Source organism: Rhinoderma darwinii, chromosome 5, assembly GCF_050947455.1.
Source record: "Rhinoderma darwinii isolate aRhiDar2 chromosome 5, aRhiDar2.hap1, whole genome shotgun sequence".
NCBI lineage: Eukaryota > Metazoa > Chordata > Amphibia > Anura > Rhinodermatidae > Rhinoderma > Rhinoderma darwinii.
The window spans coordinates 223,848,843-223,871,183 of NC_134691.1; positions in this window are offsets into that span (position 1 = coordinate 223,848,843).

Consider the following 22,341-nt stretch of genomic DNA (forward strand, 5'->3'; position numbering starts at 1 on the left):
TTGGGTAGTTTCTTGAGGGGCACAAAGTGGCACATCTTACTGAAGCGGTCTACTACAACCCACACCACCGACTTGCCTTGAGATGGAGGCAAATCGGTGATAAAATCCATGGAGATATGGGTCCAAGGTCTCTGGGCAATGGGCAAAGAACGTAGTAAGCCTGCTGGTCGGGACCTGGGAGTCTTGGACCTAGCACAAACCTCACAAGCGGCGTCGTAGGCCTTAACGTCTTTAGGCAACCCAGGCCACCAATAGTTTCTGGCAATGAGGTGTTTGGTACCCAGGACGCCTGGATGACCAGATAGTACGAAGTCATGACTTTCCCTAAGTACCCTTAGCCGGAATTGCAGGGGAACAAACAGCTTGTCCTCAGGAAGGTTCCCGGAAGCTGAACCTTGATCAGCCGCAATTTCAGAGACTAAATCAGAATCAATAGAAGAAATTATTATACCAGGAGGCAAAATACAAGCAGGATCTTCCTCCGAAGGAGGGCTGGCCATGAAGCTACGTGACAGTGCATCGGCCTTAATATTTTTAGACCCAGCCCTATAGGTAACCAAAAAGTTGAATCTGGTAAAAAATAACGCCCATCGAGCTTTTCTCGGGTTTAGCCTCCGGGCAGATTCTAGGAAAACCAGATTCTTGTGGTCGGTAAGGCCTGGTGCCTAAGTACCTGGTGCCTAGCCCCCTCCAGGAAGTGGCGCCACTCTTCAAATGCCCATTTAATGGCTAAGAGTTCGCGGTTGCCAATATCATAGTTACTCTCAGTGGGCGAAAACTTCCTGGAGAAGTAGGCACAGGGGCGGAGATGGGTGAGGGACCTGGTACCCAGGGACAAGACAGCCCCCACTCCCACCTCGGATGCGTCAACTTCCACGATAAATGGCTCCATTTGGTTGGGCTGAACCAGCACTGGGGCCGAGATAAAACACTTCTTAAGGACCTCAAAAGCCTGGACAGCCTCAGGAGGCCAGCGGAGGAGATCAGCACCCTTGCGAGTGAGATCCGTAAGAGGCTTAGCGATGACCGAGAAGTTAGCAATAAATCTCCTGTAATAATTAGCGAACCCCAAGAAGCACTGTAACGCCTTCAGGGAGGCAGGTTGGACCCATTCCGCCACAGCCTGGACCTTGGCGGGGTCCATGCGGAATTCATGAGGAGTGAGAATTTGACCCAAAAATTGTATCTCCTGCACCCCAAACACACATTTTTCGGTCTTCGCAAACAGTTTGTTTTCCCGAAGAGCCTGGAGCACCTTCCTGACATGCTCAATGTGGGAGGACCAGTCCTTGGAAAACACAAGTATGTCATCAAGGTACACTACAAGAAATACCCCCAGGTAATCTCTTAAAATCTCATTTATGAAATTCTGGAAGGCCGCGGGAGCATTACACAACTCAAAGGGCATGACGAGGTATTCGAAATGACCTTCGGGCGTGTTAAACGCAGTCTTCCACTCATCCCCCTCTTTGATGCGGATAAGGTTATACGCCCCCCGTAGATCAAACTTAGAGAACCATTGGGCCCCCTGAACCTGATTAAAGAGATCAAGGTTCAGCTCCCGGGAACCTTCCTGAGAACAAGCTGTTTGTTCCCCTGCAATTCCGGCTAAGGGTACTTAGGGAAAATCATGACTCCGCACTATCTGGTCATCCAGGCATCCTGGGTACCAAGCACCTCATTGCCAGAAACTATTGGTGGCCTGGGTTGCCTAAAGACGTTAAGGCCTACGTCGCCGCTTGTGAGGTTTGTGCTAGGTCCAAGACTCCCAGGTCCCGACCAGCGGGCTTACTACGTTCTTTGCCCATTCCCCAGAGACCTTGGACCCATATCTCCATGGATTTTATCACCGATTTGCCTCCATCTCAAGGCAAGTCGGTGGTGTGGGTTGTAGTAGACCGGTTCAGTAAGATGTGCCACTTTGTGCCCCTCAAAAAACTACCCAATGCTAAGACGTTAGCTACCTTGTTTGTCAAACACATCCTGCGTCTCCATGGGGTCCCTGTCAATATTGTTTCTGACAGAGGGGTACAATTTTTTTCTTTGTTTTGGAGAGCCTTCTGTAAAAAGTTGGAGATTGATCTGTCCTTCTCCTCTGCCTTCCATCCTGAAACTAATGGCCAAACTGAGGGGACTAATCAGTCTCTAGAACAATATTTAAGGTGTTTTATCTCTGACTGTCAATATGATTGGGTCTCATTCATTCCCCTCGCCGAATTTTCCCTTAATAACCGGGTCAGTAACTCGTCAGGGGCCTCCCCCTTTTTCTGTAATTTTGGGTTTAATCCACGGTTCTCCTCCGTTTCACCTGGTAGTTCCAACAATCCCGAGGTAGAGGTCGTTCATCGGGAACTGTGCACAGTCTGGGCCCAGGTTCAGAAGAACCTAGAGGCGTCCCAGAGCATACAAAAAACTCAGGCAGATAGAAAACGTTCTGCTAACCCCTTGTTTATGATCGGGGTTTTGGTGTGGCTATCGTCAAAGAACTTGCGCCTTAAAGTCCCGTCCAAGAAGTTTACTCCCAGGTTTATAGGGCCGTACAAGGTCATTGAAGTCCTCAATCCTGTCTCCTTCTGACTAGAGTTGCCCCCATCTTTTCGAGTACACGACGTGTTTCATGCCTCCCTCCTTAAACGCTGCTCCCCGTCCTTGGCTCCCTCGAGGAAACCTCCTGTCCCCGTTCTCACCCCTGAGGGGGTAGAATTCGAGGTGGCCAAGATTGTGGACAGCAAGATGGTCCAAGGCTCCCTCCAGTACCTGGTCCATTGGAGAGGATACGGTCCTGAGGAGAAGACTTGGGTACCCGCCCGGGATGTTCACGCTGGGGTAATGGTCAGGAGGTTCCACCTTCGTTTCCCCAATAAACCAGGTCCATCTAGAAAGGGTCCGGTGGCCCCTCATAAAAGGGGGGGTACTGTTAAGGATCTACCAGGCACAGCTTCTGTATCTACGCCCATAGGTAATCAGTCTGCACCTGCTTCTATGTCTGAGACTGACTCCATCTTCCACCACTCAGGATGGCAGGCTTAGGAGTGGGAGAGCCTATCACACCCTGGCCAGACGGAGCTAACTCCCGCCCTCTGTCTATTTATACCTGCCTTTCCTGTGCCTCCTTGCTTGTGATTCTTCTCATTTGGTTTCCTGGCCCTGCTGCAGCTTCTTGAACTATTTGACCCTGCTTCATATTGACCCTGGCTTACTGACTACTCTCCTGCTCTGCGTTTGGTACCTCGTACACTCCTGGTTTGACTCGGCTTGTTCACTACTCTCCTGCTCTGCGTTTGGTACCTCGTACACTCCTGGTTTGACTCGGCTCGTTCACCACTCTTGTTGCTCGCGGTGTTGCCGTGGGCAACTGCCCCTTTTCCCTTGCTTCTGTGTACCCTTGTCTGTTTGTCTGTCGTGTACTTATTGAGCGTAGGGACCATCGCCCAGCTGTACCCCGTCGCCTAGGGCGGGTCGTTGCAAGTAGGCAGGGACTGAGTGGCGTGTAGATTAGGGCTCACTTGTCTGTTTCCTTACCCCCATCATTACACACACACTTTTTTATTACAATTAAAAAAATAAAAAAACAATTCAAAGTCACCTTAATCCCGTTCCCACGCCAGCCGGCAGCAATGGAGACCTGCTCTCTTCTGCGCAGGTCTCCTGGGGGTTTAACGAAGCGTCTATGAAAGGCGCTGATTGGCTGGGCAGGATGACTTTCCCTGTCAATCAGCGCCATTCATCGATGGAAGCTTCACTGGTACAAAACGTACCAGTAGCTTCACTGGTGCAAAAGCGCTGAATAGCCGGGCACGGAACGTGCCCGGTCATTCATTGCTTCTAATTGTACCTGTGTCCTATAGACACAGGTACAATTATAGTGCAGGAGGAAGTGGCGCTGGTGCCCCCCTCTAAGTTGCGCCCGGGGCAGATGCCCCGCCTGCCCCCCCCCCCCTAGCTACGCCCCTGCGTTACGGCTCTTGGAATGTGGCAATGCAAAAACAAATTTTTGCTAAAAGCGTTTTAATTGTGCTAAAGTAGTAAACCATAAAAAAAAAGATACATTTTTTAAATACACGCGTCCGTGTGACGGCCGTTGTTTTACCGACCGTCACACGGACGTATACTACGGTTGTCTGAATTTGGCTTAAGAGGTAATAATCAGTAATAAGACAAGTGTTGCAAAAAATAATAACCCACTAAGGGAGCAATAGTGTCCAGTCATCCAAGGTATTAGGCCAGGATCAGAAAAACAGTTTTGATAACGTTTTTAGCTCAGTTTTTTTTAGCCAAAGCCAAAAGTGGATCAAAAACGAAGGAGAAGTATAAATAAAAGACTGATGTATTTCCTTTTGTTTGTGTCCACTTGTGGGTATGGCTAAATAAATTTAGCCAAAAACGGCTGCAATTGCATCAAAACTGTATGTGTGATCCAAGCCTCATGGAGTGTAGCATTAAAGGGAATGTGTTGCCAGAAAAACATGTTTTTTTTAAAAAAATTAAACATTTAGTGTGTGGGTGATTAAACATTGTTCAAATTTTTTTTATTTTTTTCACGAGTCAGGAAATATTATAAATTAATTCTAATTTATAATACTACCCATTTTTGGTCACTAGATGGAGCTATTCCCAAAATTGCAGCTTTGCAAAATTGGGTAAAAAGCCCTCGCTCTAGTGAGCTCTCAGCATCCCCCCCTCCTTTATCCTGGCTAGTGCTGGGATAAACGAGGGGTTTGAACGGTGTAACCTCCTACACTGTGTGTCGCCATTTTTGGAGCTAACACACAGTGTAGTAGGTTTACATACAGTAGTAAACACACACAAACACGAACATACATTGAAATCTCTTACCTGCTCCTGCCGCCGCGGCTCCCTCCGGCCCGTCCGCTCTGTTTGCTGCCGCTGGTCCATGTGCACAAATCCGGAAGCCGCGACCGGAAGTAGTAATATTACTGTCCGGCCGCGACCTCCGGTCCACAGGAAAATGGCGCCGGACGGCGCCAATTTCGAATTGGACTGTGTGGGAGCGGCGCATGCGCAGTTCCCACACAGACGCCGTATACTGAAGTCAATGGGACGGGAGCCGTTCTCAGTCCCTATGGGACTGTGGCTGCCGTATTCCATGTCTGTATGTGTCGTTAATCGACACACACAGAAATGGAACAAAAAATGGCAGCCCCCATAGGGAAGAAAAAGTGTAAAAATAAGAAAAAGTAAAACACAAACACACAAATGAATATAAACGTTTTTAATAAAGCACTAACATCTTTAACATATAAAAAAATAATTTGTGATGACACTGTTCCTTTAAGACTGGCGATCGAAGCCTAGACGAGACACCAAATTAGCCCATCACACCCCACACCAGAAGGGCAGGCATCAGCTTAAATCTCTACATGCTGCTTCCATATATATATATAAATTGATCTTTGACTTGTGTTGGCTTTTTCACCAGAATATTTTTTCAAGCTTCCACGCATGCGTCTGCCCTCTGTGTGGATACCATAATTCTATAGAGGGCGGGTTTGACAACGCCGTCTCGCGCATGCCCACAGGCTACACTTACTGTGTTAGCCACTGTCTGTGTTGTTGTTGCTTCGCTGTGCGTGAGTCTACTGTCGCCTCTTCTCCCCTCCCCTGTTTTTAGGTGCAGGGGTGATATCTCACACATACACAATATTTTTGCTATGTTGGTTCCTGGTGCTCATGTCCGGAATAATATATCACATCATCAGAAATAAAATTATGTTTTTATTGGAAATTCTTGGCACTGCATATATGTTCTTTGTTTTTGTACAAATATTTTTATGCTGCTTGGTCTTTATTCATGAATGACACTTTAGGGAAGGCACAATGAAATAAAAAAATATATATCTGGCCCCTGCAGCATGTTTTCTTAGCAGATGCTACTACAACTTTTATTTGCTTCTTTTGTTTTCCTTACTCCTTTTTGAAGTGCTGTCAATCTGGAAGTTTAAAACAGAAGTAGCAAGAAACATGGGAAAAAAAAAAACAACTAAGCTATTAATAAGCACTGAAAGCGTATGTTAAATATACCAGCAGATGTAGGCTAGCTACGTCAGGTATTAAAATAGCAATGGGAAAAAACTGGTCATAACAACATGCATATGGTTGCTACCATCTGTCATTGGAACTCTTTTTTTTTTCTCTTTATCATGACTACACAATAGTTTTTTTTTAGCATTTTACTTAGAAAAAGGCTTACCAAAAACAAAAAAACCTGAAGAAAATAATAACACTTATGATGCCTGACAAGTGATTTGTATTTAGCTACAGGACTATAGCACTCTGAATGTCATGTCCGTGGCTGCGGGCCGTCAGTTCCACTCTCCCCCTGACAGCCGCAGCCACGAGTCGGCGAGCACTGGCCCCAGTCTCCTCAGGAGACGCCAGCGCTCGCTTCCACTCACCTCAGCCGGATCCCGTAGGGTGCGCGCGCATGCTCGTGCCCAATCTTAAAGGGGCAGCGCGCGCATCAGACTTTAATGAACTATCAGCCCATAAGTCCCTGAACTATAAGAGGGGTTCAACCCCTTGCTTCTATGCCTGAGCGCTGTTGTCGTATCCTAAGTCTGTCTTGCAAATGATCCCCTAGTTTTTCCTGCTCCCAGTGTTCACTGTTCCTGTATCCTGTAACCTGTATCCTGTTCTAGTGCTGTGCTGAGCTATTGCCGCGCTGTGCTGTATACCACGCCTATCCTGCTACTTCACGTATGACGTCTACCTGCTGCCTAGTCCCAGCCAAGCCTGCCTTGCTACTGTCCGAGCTGCCACAGGTACCCTATATGAACTGTAGACTCTGACCTGCGCCCTGTTGGCCAACTGTGCCATATCGCCAAGACTGTACGGCCCTGTGGGTCCACGAACCCTCGCGTACGCTCAGGCCATGGACCCCGCTGGTCGACCCAAGACCAAGATGACGTCACAAGCTGTCGTTCCTCCTACTACACCTCCTGGCAGTTTTGATCCACGTTTCTCTTTGCCACTTCCTGACCACTATGATGGAGACGCGAGGACCTGTCGTGGATTCTTGAACCAGTGCCAGATCCACTTCCTTCTGTATGCAAGTGCATTTTCATCTGACGGCGCAAGGGTCACCTTCATCATCTCTCTCCTCACTAGCAAAGCCCTTGCTTGGGCGAACCATATCTGGGAGAGACAAGGACCTGAGACCCGTGACTTCCAGGGCTTCCTCTGGACTTTTCGCATGGTATTTGAGCTTCTTTGATGAACCTACGCCAAGGAGACACCTCCGTGGGCGAGTACGCCATCCACTTCCGCACCCTAGCGGGAGAACTGTTGTGGAACAATGAGGCCCTGGTGGCTAAATTTTGGCATGGACTGTCCCCTAGAATTAAGGACGAGCTTGCCGCCCGAGATCTGCCATCTACTCTAGATGATATCGTCCTTCTGTCCTCCCGGATTGATATGAGTATCCGAGAATGGCTCCAAGAGGCTCGTCGGGAGGGGGCCTCCCTAGTCAGGCTCCATTCTTGCAGCAACCTCTGTTATCCTCTGAGGCCGATCCTCATATGGAGTCTGTAAGCATGGACCAGTGTAAACTGTCTTCTCAGGAGAGACTAAGCAGACGCACTTCGGGACTCCATCTATATTACGGCCTCGGAGGCAATCTTGTGCGCCTGTGTCCCCAAAAGCCCCTAAGCCTAAGGTTGGTAGGAGAGACAACCTTGGGTAAAAAAGGACTTCCATCCAAATTATCCTTACCCGAGACCATAGTGTCCGGCGAGAGAACGCATCAGGTCTCTGTATATCTGGACTCTGGATCAACTGCTAATTTCAATAGTAGAGACCTGGTGGATCTTCTTCAATTGCCCACTACCCCTCTGGAGAGGCCGTTGATGGTGGCATCGGTAAATGGACTTCCTCTGCCAGATCCAGTTATTGTGTAACCTAAGGAGGAAATCATATGACAATCAGTCAAAGAGGATTCAACGCAAAACCAAGTAGAAACTTGGTGCACTGACCTTTTATATGCAAAATATGTCCTATAGATGAGGTCAATTAACACAACATTATTATGAAAATATACAAAAAATACTTTATTGGTAAACATGTATAAGACAAAACTAATTTAAAAATGAAGCATACAATGCAACATCGTGGTGTCTTGCAGGGCAGGAAATATATGAGTATACGAAGAGTATATAGAGATAAGCTATAACAAAGTGACATCAAATACATGCGGCAAAGATAATGGGCAAATGTGCACGTACATGAATTTGGAACTGACTCAAGAAAAATAATGTTTCAATGAGATATGATATAAGACCTCAAAAAGAGGGTGATGATGTGAAAAAAAGAGCCAGACCTATATGCTTGATTGATATAAACAAGGTTACTTACCCATATTGTTGCTCCTGCACCGTAGATACACCAACCCGACGCGCGCTTCGGCAAAATGCCTTCGTCCGGGGGTGGTGTCTCTCCAGCGTAAGCTATTATTTAGAAGGGGCGTCATCCAATCATGTAAGGGCAAGAAAAAAATATACATACCAACTAGTAATGGGATTATCTCTATATGGCGTCACACGCCAGGTCTGGAGAAGTCCGGCAATGTACTTCCGGTGTGGCGTCATCAGGAGGGGCCGGAGAGAGAGCGACGGCAACGTCACTTAAACTCCACCCAACCGGATAAAGACGCCAGACCGTAGGTCATCACGGACACTCCCACCAACACGTGCGCGCTCAGCTTTTCCCTGGATCAATATGGATAAAAAAAAGACCCGGACCATGACTGGATGAGATGTGGAAGGAGGGAGTATGTAGAAAATGGTCATACAGAGCAAGGTGAACCCTTAGTCACCGATGTGTTGTTACTTGGGAATAATTAGAGAAGAATAATTTATAAGGGCAGTTTGAAAGTGATCATAGAGTGACATGAATAATAATGATTGAAAAATAAAATAAAAATATAAATGAAAATAAAAAATAATAGTTAAAATGAATATAAACATATACAAAAGGATGATATATGCTTTAGTGTGGTGCATATGAAAAACCATGTGACTGTATATAAGAAGATATATATGTATGTGTATGTGCAAAGAGACATACTCTAAAGTAATATGTTGGTAAGCAACAGATAATAATACAAAAGTGTATATATGTGTGTGATATAAGGATATATACATGTATAGTAAAATAAGACCGGAGAACTTAATATATTTGAAGTAAAATTGTGGCGATATCGTGATGTGAATGATGTATATGTGAGTGTGGTGATGACATATCGTTATGAAAAGTTATGTTAAATGCAATGATGGTAATGCATGAATAGTGAACGCTGGAAGTGAATAAGTGAATATAATAAAAGTGAATAAGTGATGCGTGAATCGATTAATAAAAAATTTATTGAAAATTGATATTTAATAAATAAATAGTGCAGTCGGTAGAATAATAACAATATATAAAAATGAAAAGAATACATGATATATACAAATAGTAATATATAAAAATATACGAGAAAAACAAGACTATTGTGACAGTGATTAATGTGATGTAATATAAAAAGATACTGCATATATCACAAAAGCCCATATGTAACACTTTATAATGGAAATATTTCTAAATAGATATATAAGAAAGGATTAACGTCCTTCGGAATCCGATCCTGTACAGCGACAAAGCTTCATATCCATTCTGAATCTATGCCTCCAGTGAGATTCATGATCTCAACTCCATCTACTTACATGAAAATGAAGGGTAGTTAAAACACATATATGATATATTGTATATAAAAACAAATGTGTGGGTGAAATTAAAACTAAGGGATTAAAAAAGTGGACCCGCTGGAGATCCATGGTCAGAGAAAAGGAGCAAAACTGAGAACTTCATTTAACCCATGTGGATGCATGGTATTGAGAGTCCAAATCCATTTGGATGCAATTTTTGTGTCAATTTTTGACGTATGTCACCCCTCCGGATGTCAACCTTGATACAGTCAATGCCCCTTACGTTCAATTTCATGGGATTACATGCATGGTGAACTTTAAAATGTCGGGCGATTGGTTTTAGTGTCTCCAGGGTTTTGATTTCAGCTGTTCCCAAGATATCTCGTACATGCTCTCTTACTCGTATTCTCAGTTCCCTGGAAGTAAGACCAATGTATATTTTAGGGCAGGGACATGTGCCATAATAAACAACCGCCTTTGTGGAGCAATTTATGTGATGTGTGATCTCAAAAGTTCTCTCACCTCTAGCATCCACAAAAGTGGTTGTTTTTTCAATGTTTGGACATGCAACACAATGTCCACATGGGCTGCACCCCCATTTAGGTCCTTTACTGCCAAAGGGAAATTTAGAATTTTTAGATTGATAGTGACTTCTCACAATGTGATTTTTCAGGTTTCGTGAGCGTCAAGCAGAGATACATGGAAATTTGGTAATATATTTCTCAATAGTAGGATCAGACAGCAGAATCGGCCAGAACTGTTTCATGATCCCTTTCATCTGGGACCAGCGTGAGTGGTAGTTAGTCGTAAATCTTACCCGTACGTCGTTTTGTTTTTTACTCTTTGGAAATACAAGATTTTCCCTTGGAGTGTTTTTTGCACGATGATAGGCCCTTTTTTATAGATCTCTTGCTGTATCCACGACTTAGGAAAAGATTTGTAAGATCATAGGCCTGTTTTTCAAATACTTCATCTGAGGAACAAATCCTTCTAATCCTCAAAAATTGTCCCGTGGGTACGTCTTGAATGGTCTGTGTGGGATGAGAGGAACATGCATGAAGTTATGTATTTACTACAGTGAATTTTCTATATACATCAGTTTGGAGAAATCCATGCATGTCCCTAGATAAACTAACATCCAAAGAGTCAACACGGCATTTGCCATATTGATATGTCAATTTGATATTCAATATGTTTTTATTTAAATTGTTGATGAAGTTTTCCAAAGATGTTGGAGTGCCCTTCCAGATGATCAGGATGTCATCGATGTACTTGGACCAAAAGATAACCTGGTCCATCGAGACCTCCCGACCATCTCCCAATTGGTCCCTTCCCACAGCCCAAGGAACAGGTTGGCATATGAGGACGTGCATGCCGCCCCCATTGCTGTTCCCTGGAGCTGTAGGTAGAATGACCCATTGAATGTGAAGAAGTTGTGTGTTAAAACATATTCTAAAAGGGTAGCTATCAAGTTGGAGAGTGATGTTTCTATGTTCTCCATAGTCATAAACGAGGCTGCTGCCCTCAAGCCATCTGTGTGTAGAATACTCGTGTAAAGAGATTCGACATCACAGGTGACCAGAAGCATATCCTGCTCAACATTGATTCCATTGATCTTTTGTAAGAGGTCTGCTGTGTCCCAAATATATGATGGCCAATTCTCTACAATTCCTTTAAGATGGTAATCAATAAAAGAACAGATCTTTTCAGTCAGACTACCCCTAGCTGAAATTATTGGTCTTCCTGGGGGAGTCATAGTATTCTTATGGACTTTGGGAAGTAAATATAATGTTGGGTCGTTGGTTCAGGGACAGTCACAGCCTCATTAAGTTCCTTTGAAATGATGTTGTTCTGTACAGCTTCGTTAAGTATTTTCTGCAAGTCAAGTGTGTAAGCAGATAGGGGATTAAAGGTTAGTTTCTTGTCACAATTCTTGTCATGTAATTGTCGATAAGCTTCAGACTCATACATGTTGCAAGGCCAGACAACTATGTTCCCTCCTTTATCGGCTGCTTTAAAAATGACATCATCCATTCTCTAAAAAATTTTAAGACTCTGTCGTTCTAAATATGTCAGATTGTCACATTTAACCTTATAGGATATTTTCTCGAATTCCCTAGTAACTGATTTGACGAACATGTCTACTGCTGTCAAATTTTTAGATTTGACTCTTAATGGTATGGGTACTTTACCTAGTGGGTCGAAGTTCTTCCAGGATATGTAAGGTTTGTTGTTCCTCAGAAGTAGTGAAAATATTGTCGTATTCAGATCTGTGAAATAATTTTTTTATAAATCAACAACCTTCCCACGTGTGTTATCCCAATGGGGAAACCTGCCACTGCACTGAATGCTCCTGACGCGGATAACACACGTTGGAAGGCTTAATGAATCGCTATGCGCCATTGGTCACCGGTATACAGTTGTAGTATTTAAACCACTCTCCAATACACTATCATCAGCTCCTGACGAAGGGTGCAAAACGCGCGTCGAGGTGTTCCTCTCCTGAGACCATCAACAGCCATCATGTCAGCCACATCCTGCACCATTCTCCATTCTTGACTATTGCAATGCTTCTTATTGGGGTAAATAGGGCTATTACAAGGACTATTGGTTTTCTTAAGGACGCTTGTTTCAATAAAGAGTGAACTGTAGGGCCAATTCCTATCTCTGCCTCTGATTTCAGAGGATATTGGGGCTTTCTGGGCAGAACACAGTGCGGTTTCAGTGAAATTTGTAACTACTTCAGTGGCTTAGAGTTCCATAACTTAATTGGTATAATTTGTATCATGACCTCCACTGCAGGATCTGTAATGAGTCAACTGCTTGTTTTCTAATGGTACCTAGACATGTTTGCCATCTGGTGCACAGTAAATGGTACATCCCAACTTACACAGAGAGTCTCGCCCCAGTAGGCTTATCGGGGCATCTGCTGACAACAAAAAAGAATGTTCAGTAGTTATGAGACCTACAGAAACGGTGGTGGGGTTACAAATGGGAATATATTTTGGATCTCTTGTAACCCCCACTGTTTTCACTTTTTGATCAGATTAGAGCAGTGGTTCCCAACCGGGGTGCCGCTCATCCACTGCAAAAAAAAAAAGTTTAAAAAATATATATATTTTTGTTTTGCTACAAGCTCCGCCTCCGACGTTGTAGCAGACATGACTCTCGGACGTCTGTTACGAGTACCACCCACCACTTCCCACTAGAAGCCTGAAAGAGGGAGAGGAGCCATTAACGTTGTGCAGGGTAAGTCTTTTTTTTCTTTACTTTGTTAGCAGTTGTGTGAGAAATGGAGCCAGGGGAATGCTGGAAGTTGTAGTCCTCTCCTCTTATGCCTCCTCTCTGTAATGTCCTCTGATATCCCATAATAACATCCTGGACATGCTGGAAGTTATAGTCCTCTCCTCTTGTACCTCCTCTCTGTAATGTCCTCTGATATCCCATAATAACGTCCTGGACATGCTGGAAGTTGTAGTCCTCTCCTCTTATACCTCCTCTCTGTAATGTCCTCTGATATCCCATAATAACAGCCTGGACATGCTGGAAGTTGTAGTTCTCTCCTCTGATACCTCCTCCCTGTAATGTCCTCTGATATCCCATAATAACGTCCTGGACATGCTGGAAGTTGTAGTTCTCCCCTCTTATACCTCCTCCCTGTAATGTCCTCTGATATCCCATAATAGCATCCTGGACATGCTGGAAGTTGTAGTTCTCTCCTCTTATACCTCCTCCCTGTAATATCCTCTGATATCCCATAATAACAGCCTGGACATGCTGGAAGTCGTAGTTCTCTCCTCATACCTCCTCCCTGTAATGTCCTCTGATATCCCATAATAACGTCCTGGACATGCTGGTAGTTGTGGTTCTCTCCTCTTATACCTCCTCCCTGTAATATCATCTGATATCCCATAATAACGTCCTGGACATGCTGGAAGTTGTAGTCCTCTCCTCATACCTCCTCCCTGTAATGTCCTCTGATATCCCATAATAACGTCCTGGACATGCTGGTAGTTGTGGTTCTCTCCTCTTATACCTCCTCCCTGTAATATCCTCTGATATCCCATAATAACGTCCTGGACATGCTGGTAGTTGTAGTTCTCTCCTCTTATATCTCCTGTCTGTAATGTCCTCTGATATCCCATAATAATGTCCTGGACATGCTGGAAGTTGTAGTCCTCTCCTTTTATACCTCCTCTCTGTAATGTCTTCTGATATCCCATAATAACGTCCTGGACATGCTGGAAGTTGTAGTTCTCTCCTCTTATACCTCCTGCCTGTAATGTTCTCTGATATCTGATAATAACGTCCTGGACATGCTGGTAGTTCTAGTTCTCTCCTCTTATAACTCCTCCCTGTAATGTCCTCTGATATCTCATAACAGTCTGGACATGCTGGGAGTTGTAGTTCTCTCCTCTTATACCTCCTCTCCGTATTGTCCTCTGATATCCCATAATAACAGTCTGGACATGCTGGTAGTTGTAGTTCTGTCCTCTTATACCTCCTCCCTGTAATGTCCTCTGATATCTCTTAACAGCCTGGACATGCTGGAAGTTGTAGTTCTCTCCTTCTACCTCCTCCTCCTGTAAACTTTCTCTATCACATAACATCCTGGACATGCTGGGAGTTGTAGTTTTCTCCTCTTATATCTCGTCCCTGTAATGTCCTTTGATATCACATAATAATAGCCTGGACATGCTTGTAGTTGTTGTTCTTATACCTCCTTATTTATTCCTTCCCCAGGAGCAAGCACACTTTCTCTCTGTGATGATCACTTTACTAGAGGGGCATCAGGGGGGGGGACTGAGGCTGATGGTGACTTTACTGGGGGGGCTGAGGCAGATGGTCACTTTACTGGAGGGGGCTCATGGTCTCTTTACTGAGGGGTCATTATACTGTGAGTGGGGGGCTGATGGTAATTTTACTGTGAGTGGGGGGCTGATGGTAATTTTACTGTGAGTGGGGGGCTGATGGTCATTACTGTGAGTGGGGGGCTGATGGTCATTTTACTGTGAGTGGAGGGCTGATGGTTATTGTACTGTGAGTGGGGGGCTGATGGTTATTTTACTGTGAGTGGGGGGCTGATGGTTATTTTACTGTGAGTTGGGGGCTGATGGTCATTACTGTGAGTGGGGGCTGATGGTTATTTTACTGTGAGTGGGGGGCTGATGGTTATTTTAATGTGAGTTGGGGGCTGATGGTCATTTTACTGTGAGTTGGGGGCTGATGGTCATTACTGTGAGTGGGGGCTGATGGTTATTTTACTGTGAGTGGGGGGCTGATGGTTATTTTACTGTGAGTTGGGGGCTGATGGTCATTACTGTGAGTGGGGGCTGATGGTTATTTTACTGTGAGTGGGGGGCTGATGGTTATTTTACTGTGAGTTGGGGGCTGATGGTCATTGTACTGTGAGTTGGGGGCTGATGGTCATTAATGTGAGTGGGAGGCTGATGGTTATTTTACTATGAGTGGGGGGCTGATGGTCATTTTACTGTGAGTTGGGGGCTGATGGTAATTTTACTGTGAGTTGGGGGCTGAAGGTCTTCAAATGGTTTCCACCTCTGACCTCCCATTGAAATTAATAGGAGGCAGAAAAAACCTGTGGCGCTCATTTGGTGCTTTTTTTATCTGCGGTTTTTGCATTCGCTTCAACGGCTTAAAAAAAATGTGGGCAAAAAAACACAGCAAAAAAAAAAAGTCAAACAACGCTGTCAATTCAAAATCTGCATTAAAATTCCTAAATTAATTTGCAGGCAGATTTTTAGATTCTGCCTTACAAAAAAATGTTGTGTGAACATACCCTAAGAGTGTCCTGCTTGTTTTTAGCAATTTTTTGTCGTTTTGTAAACAATTTTTGGTAGGGGTGCCCTGAGAATTTTTTTTTTTCCTGGGGTGCCTTGAGCCTGAAAAGGTTGGGAAACTCTGGATTAGAGATACAGAGGCTCCTGTATCAACAAGGAAATGTACATTATATCCTGCGATATTACAATTCAGTATAGATTCCTGCGCATGAGAAAGAGATTGTGAAAACATAAAATCCTCTTCATGCATTTCATTTAGTCACTTATTAAATACTAAGTCATCGCAGACATTCTTTCTTTGTTTCTTGGGCTTTTTACAGTATCTAGCAATGTGACCAATTGCAATTGTAACAATTGATGTCTTTCCTTCTCTGAACATGGTCACTACTGTTTTCTCCAATACCTTTGTGTAAGATTTGTCTCTTTTGCTTACATTTTTAATTGCATCAATTTTTCTGTGTGTTTCTGGGGTTTTTTCCCCCAAGATTTTCCTCATGTTCATACAACAGTACATCTGACATCTATCTAACTTTCCTATCAGGCATACCAGTCACAAATTTAGTTCTAAGAGCGGAGCTTAAACCATTTACAAAGGTCTGTACCAATATAACAGTAACATCAGGAATCTCATACAAATCTCTAGCTTCACCCTTCTCTTTAACCCCTTAAGGACGCAGCCTAGTTTGGGCCTTAAGGCTCAGAGCCCATTTTTCAAATCTGACATATTTCACTTTATGTGGTAATAACGTCGGAATGCTTAAACCTATCCAAGCGATTCTGAGATTGTTTTCTCGTGACACTTTGGGCTTCATGTTCGTGGTAAAATTTGGTCGATATATTCAGTCTTTATTTGTGAAAAATTGCAAAATTTAGAGAAAATTTACAAAAAATAGCATTTTTCAGAATTTAAATGCATCTGCTTGAAAAACAGACGGTTATACCACCCAAAATAGTTACTAGTTCACATTTCCCATATGTCTACTTTAGATTGGCATCGTTTTTTGAACATTATTTTATTTTTCTTGGACGTTACAAGGTTTAGAACATAAACAGCAATTTCTCATATTCTTAAGAAAATTTCAAAAGCCTTTTTTTGAAGGTGCCAGTTCAGTTCTGAAGTGGATTTGAGGGGCCTATGTATTAGAAACCCCCATAAAACACCCCATTTTAAAAACTAGACCCCTCAAAGTATTCAAAACAGCATATAGAAAGTTTTTTAACCCTTCAGGCATTTCACAGGAATTAAAGCAAATTGGAAATGAAATTTGCAAATTTCATTTTTTCTGCTGAATTTCAATTTTATTCAATTTTTTTTTAGTAACAGAGAAGGTTTTACCAGAGAAACACTACTAAATATGTATTGTCCAGATTCTGCAGTTTTTAGAAATGTCCCACATGTGGCCCTACTGCGCTCGTGGACTAAAACACAAGCCCTAGAAGCAAAGAAGCACCTAGTGCATTTTGAGGCCTCTTTTTTATTAGAATATATTTTAGGCAGCATGCCAGGTTTGAAGAGGCGTTGAGGTATCAAAACAATGGAAACCCACCAGAAGTGACCCCATTTTGGAAACTACACCCCTCAAGGAATTCATTTATGGTTTTTGTTATCATTTTGACCGCACAGGTTTTTCACAGCACCTATTTGAATTGGGCTGTGAAATGAAAAAAATTATATTTTTTCCAATAAGATGTCATTTTTGATCAAAATTTCTTATTTTCACAGGGAACAACATACCCCATTTTGTTGCCCAATTTGTCCTTAGTGCGGCAATACCCCATTTGTGGTGATAAACTGCCGTTTGGGCCCATGGGAGGGCTCAGACGGAAAGGAGCGCTATGTGTTTGTTGGAGTCCAGATTTTGCAGGATTGGTTTTCGGGTGCCATGTTGCATTTGCAGAGCCCCAGAGGTATCAAAGCAATGGAAACCCACCAGAAGTGACCCCATTTTGGAAACTACACCCCTCAAGGAATTCATTTATGGTTTTTGTTATCATTTTGACCGCACAGTTTTTTCACAGCACCTATTTGAATTGGGCTGTGAAATGAAAAAAATGATATTTTTTCCAATAAGATGTCATTTTTGATCAAAATTTCTTATTTTCACAAGGAACAACATACCCCATTTTGTTGCCCAATTTGTCCTTAGTGCGGCAATACCCCATTTGTGGTGATAAACTGCCCTTTGGGCCCATGGGAGGGCTCAGAAGGAAAGGACCACCATTTGGCCTACTGGAGCTTTTCTGGTGCTAAGTCATGTGTGCAGAAGCCCCTGAGGTACCAGTACAGTTGAAACCCCCGAGAAGTGACCCCATTTTAAAAACTACACCCCTTAAGACATTCATCTAGAGGTGTAGTGAGCATTTTGACCCCACAGGTACTGTGTAAAAGATAATGCGCAGCAGATGGTGCAGTGTGAGATTTGCAATTTTATATATGTATATGCCATTTCAGTGTCCAATATAGTGTGCCCAGCATGCGCCACCGGAGATATACACCCCTTAAATTGTAATGTGGGTTCTCCTGGGTACGACAATACCCTACATGTGGCTGTTATCAGCTGCCTGGGCATACGGCAGGGCTCAGAAGGGAAAGATGAGGGTGGTAAGCTGTGCGGAGTGCATCAGGGTAAATTAAAAATCAAGGGATGTATGATACATTTTAAAACAATCTTTTATACAGAACCCTGGTTTTTCGGGACACGTGTCACATTGGTATATTGTGTTCTTCCTTATCCCCCTCTTATAGCAGACTCTGCACCTCTTTTGACTCTTTCCCTTTCCACCGGTTTGGGGACCTTCTCCTGGAAAGTGTTGCCCTGGTACGATGCGTGTGGCCTCGCTTCCAGAAGTACTGGGTGCCCCCCCTTCCTGGTCCCTAAAGATTAGAAATTCCAGGAAAGTTCCCCTCTGGCCTGCACATCGACGTAGCACATACGCATTGTACAAAGCCATCTGTATGATGTGCCCGGCCAGCTTCTTATACCACACCGCATGGCGCTGTAGGGCTTCAGGACTTGATTTGACAAGTCCATCCCTCCCATGTACCTATTGTAGTCCAGGATGCAGTCTGGTTTGGGGGTGGCCTTTCCTTCATATATCCTAAACCTGTAGGTATACCCTGATGCACTCTCGCACAGCTTATACATCTTCACGCCATACCTTGCCCTCTTACCTGGCAGGTACTGGCGGAATTGAACCCTCCCTTTAAAATGTACCAGGGACTCATCAATAGAAAAACACTTCTCGGGGGTGTATGCTTGGGAAAACCGGGCACTGGAACGGTCTAATAGGGGTCTCCGTTTATACAAACGGTCAAAACTGGGGTCATCTCGGAGTGGGCACGGCTCATTATCAGTATAATGTAAGAAGCGAAGTATTGCCTCATTTATTTATTTTTTTAGGTTCCAGTTCATTTCTGAAGTTGCTTTGAGGGGCCCATATATTAGAAACCCCTATCAAACACCCCATTTTAGAAACTAGACCCCTCAAAGTATTCACAACAGCATTTAGAAAGTTTATGAACCCTTTAGGTGTTTCACAGAAATTTAGAGCAAAGTAGAGGTGAAATTTACTCTTTTTATACCATTTTTTTTATAACACAAAAGGATTTATCAGAGAAACACAAATTAATATGTATTGCCCAGATTCTGCAGTTTTGAGAAATATCCCACATGTGGCCCTCGGGCGGTAATGGACTGAAGCGCCGGCCTCCGAAGCAAAGGAGCACCTAGCGGATTTTGAGCCCTCTTTTTTATTAGGCACCATGTCCGGTTTGAAGAGGTCTTGTGGTGCCAAAACATTGGAAACCCCCCAAAAGTGACCCCAATTTGGAAACTAGACCCCTTGAGGAATCCATTGTAGTTTTCATGTCATGCATGCGGCTTTTTGATCAGTTTTTATTCCATTTTTAGGTGGCGTGGTGACTAATAAACAGCAATTCTACTATTGTTTTTGTATACTTTTTTTTTTACAGCGTTCACCGTGCGCTATAAATGACATATTCACTTTATTCTGCGGGGCGATACGATTACGGCGATACCAGATGTTTATAGTTTTTTTTTATGTCTTATGGCGTTTGCACAATAAAATACGTTTTGTAAACAATCATTCACTTTTTGTGTTACCTTATTCTAAGAGCCATAACGTTTTTATTTTTCAATCAATAAAGCCGTGCGAGGACTTATTTTTTGCGTAACGAACTGTATTTTCCATCAGGACCATTTTTAGGTACATGCGACTTTTTGATCTCTTTTTATTCCATTTTTTGGGAGGTGAAGTGACCAAACAATTGTGATTGTGGTACGGTTTATTAATATTTTTTTTTACGGCGTTCACCGTGCGGGATAAATAACAAAATAATTTTGTAGTTCAGGCCGTTACGGACGCGGCGATACCAATTATGTATAGTTTATTTGTTTGTTTATATATTTTTATTAATAATAAAGGACTGATAAGGGAAAAAGTGGGACTTTTACTTTTATTACTTTTAAAACTTTTATTTTCTTATTTTTACACATCTTTTTTTAACTTCTTTTTTACTGTATTACTTTGTCCCACTAGGGGACTTGAGGGCAGGAGGCTCTGATCGCTATTCTAATACACTGCACTACATGCGTAGTGCAGTGTATTAGAACTGTCAGCTACTCACTGACAGCAAGCATAGTGGGTCCTGACGTTGTCAGGACCCACTAGGCTTCCATCTATGGCATAGCCGGACGCCATTGTTTGGTGTCCGGTTGCCATAGTCACCATCGCCGGCCGCTATCGCGTAGCAGGCCGGCGATGGCAGCTTAACCCCTAAAAAGCCGCGATCTCTATAGAACGCGGCTTTTAAGGGGTTAATCAGCGGGGACACAGCGATCGGTCCCCGCTGTAGGAGCTGTGACAGCTGCTGAACAAGACAGCAGCGTCACAGCTCCTGTATGTGTCGGGAGGACGGCCGAAACGGCCGTTACTCCCGAGACGTACTATTACGGCATGGAGCGCGAACGATACAGCTGCCATGACGTAATAGTACGTCAAGGAGCGGGAAGGGGTTAATCAGTTACGAAACCTGTAGTGGTATTCTCTAACGGTTCCATTCGCCTCTTGATGAATGGTGTGTATAGTATTCCAATCTACATGTTACTAACTCCTGCTACTGTGTGTTACACAGAGAATTAAAACTAGATAGTGGACCTCATATGGGATTCAGAGACTTCTACCGTCCCTCATTGCATGCAGACAGTACAGGAGTAACCCTTCACTTGCCTCATACATTCACACACCTTTCAAAGGTCCTTGGACTATTGGATATGGCGGGAGAGGTGCTGAAGTTACAGTGGCTTTGTTTTTATTTAAAGTCAGTCATCCAGTCATCTGTCCATCTAGTTTCACTCCACTATACATGTACATACCCTTTCTTTCTATTTCCCTAAATCCTTTATCGTTAACTTTTTGTGAGACCACACACCACGTGTCGACAACTGGTTCTAATCTATTATCTTTTATCCACCCTGCACACTGTGTCTTAAACTTACACCACTTTTCACAATCCAGGCACCCCATCTTTAGCATACCTGCCTTTTTAAACTCTTTCTGTATGTCTTTTATAGAATCCTTTCCCGCATAGTTCTGTACTATTTCTACAGCAGTCCTCTCAGGATCATCAGACCCATAACTCTGTTTATTCCCCATTATGGCCAATAATGGGAGTACCCGTATAACTTCCTAAACCTGCGGACTCCACTTATATTCTGATCCCGAATACAAGAATGTCACTCACAGTTGACAAACCTGCAGACTCCACTTATATTCTAATCCTGAATACAAGAACATCACTAACAGTTAGCTACCCTGTGGACTCCACTCATATTCTAATCCAGAATACAAGAACATCACTCACAGTTACCTACCCTGCGGACTCCACTCATATTCTAATTCTGAACAAAAGAACATCACTCACAGTTAGATATCCTGCAAACTCCAATCATATTCTAATCCTGAATACAAGAAAATCACTCACAGTTTGTAAGCAATACTAATTCCTAGTCCCAGAACAAGCATTTCTTTTGTCTTCTTCCTCTTTCGATCCACCAACAAACAACAATGCCAAACAGACACAGTATGATTATACTCAAGGTGAATCCCTCCTTACAATCAATGTTCTTATTACTTCGCTCCTAAGGGTTTTTGTCTGGACACAAAATCCTCAACTGACTCTGTATTGTCACACTGAGGTTACGTTCACACGGCAGCGTCCATTACGGCTGAAATCACGGAGCTGTTTTCAGGAGAAAACAGCTCCTGAATTTCAGACGTAATGGCATGTTGCTGGCGTTTTTCGCTGCGTCCATTACGGACGTAATTGGAGCTGTTTTTCTATGGTGTCAATGGAAAATGGCTCCAATTACGTCCCAAGAAGTGACAGGCACTTCTTTGACGTGGGCGTCTTTTTTACTGTCGGCACAGAACATCGTAAAGCCCATTCAAATGAATGGGCAGATTTTTTCCGGCGTAATTTAAGGTTAAAACGCCCGAATTACGTCCGTAAATAGGGTGTGTGAACCCAGCCTAACAATTAATAGCTGTCTAAAAGTCCTTCTGTCCCATAAACAATTCATTCATACATAGTTGTCTAAAAGTCCTTCTGTCCCACAAACTATTCATTCATACACTTTGTTACCGAGGACCGGTAAGGCACATGGTGTTGATCAAGGTACAATATCACAAATAAGAATCAATGGTTCTCTTACTGCATTTTTGGTGTATTGTCCGTTGTTTGCCATTCAGTAACCTTGACGATGTCCTACGATCTCACATGTGCCTGCATTCTCCACCAGTTGATAATTTTCTTAATTCAT